Source organism: Meleagris gallopavo, chromosome 3, assembly GCF_000146605.3.
Source record: "Meleagris gallopavo isolate NT-WF06-2002-E0010 breed Aviagen turkey brand Nicholas breeding stock chromosome 3, Turkey_5.1, whole genome shotgun sequence".
Lineage (NCBI taxonomy): Eukaryota > Metazoa > Chordata > Aves > Galliformes > Phasianidae > Meleagris > Meleagris gallopavo.
In genome coordinates this window covers 41,518,379-41,519,588 of record NC_015013.2, presented here as the reverse complement: position 1 = coordinate 41,519,588, position 1,210 = coordinate 41,518,379, and positions in this window count along the sequence as shown.

The following is a 1,210-nucleotide window of genomic DNA, read 5'->3' as shown; positions in this document are numbered from 1 at the left end:
TTTTTTTATATTTTCTTTGTAGGTTTTTCATAATGTGATATGGTTCCCAAGATCATGTGATTTGTTTTTTTTTCTATCAGACTGTGCAATATCTAGTAATGATATAGAGTCTTCTTATCATTCCCATGCGGAACAGAACATACCGACACGCTGTCTAAAATAAATTTTCAATTTTTTTAACAATATGAACTTTGGATGATTATGCTTTTTTTCCCACAATGTAATAAAATATTTTCTTTAAAAATGGATGCATGAGGAGTATTTTGTTGCATACAAACTTTGCAGAAAACACAGCTTTACTCTCAAAGTACACTGGAGTGAGAGAAATATTTTTGACCTAATACTGGCTTTGTTTGGTTTAGAGAGCTATGCTAGCAGCTGTTGTTAACCAGATGTTCAAAGGAATGCTGAAAAGTGGACCTGAAGTACCTGACTGTGTTCTGCTGTGTTGACCTTTTCAAAGAGGCCAAAGAGAGCAGTGTAGTCAGCTTGCATTAAATTTCAGGAGGGGTGTCTTAGGCCCCTCTCAGAGCTGGAATATTTTGGCTCTTAGAAATACCTTAGGGCTTAGGGTAGGGGGCCGTGGGGAGGTTTTCCTGAGGATGAAACAAAGAGGCCAGAAAAGGATTGGGGTGAATATTTCTTTGTAAGTCTTTGTGGTTCAGCTTCTAGACATTTTTAAAGACTAATTTTGATGGGGTCGGGAAGGGCATCACAACTTCTGATTTTCTTGGGCTAGCAATGGTAAGATTTTGGCTCTAAATCCAGTAGGCTGTGAAATAGGAGAGTGTCAGGCTGAAAGCTGTGTTTTGGGAGCCAGGTTATTTGTGGTACTTTAAACACCAAATGGATAGGTGATAAAGATATAGAAGAGATCTCTGCTGTATTTAGGTGTATTCTGGCCAGTGGAATTTTGTGAAAAGTTACTTTTCAGAGGAGGACTTTGGCTATCAGAATCAGTTATGAGTAAAAAACATGAAGTTGCAGCTCACATTTCAGCTTTTTCGGATGTCTGTCACCCACCCTCATCTTTCTACCAACAGTGAAACAGGAGACCCTCAGGGAGAAAAATCAGTTCTGGCTAATCCTTAAACCATTTGTCTGGTTGGTGACTGGGGGAGGGTTTTGGGGAGCAGGAGAGCAGGCAGATGTAAGGGTATTCTTAGGAGTAGACAGTGTATGCTGTTTTGTTTTTTCTTTTTTTCTTTCT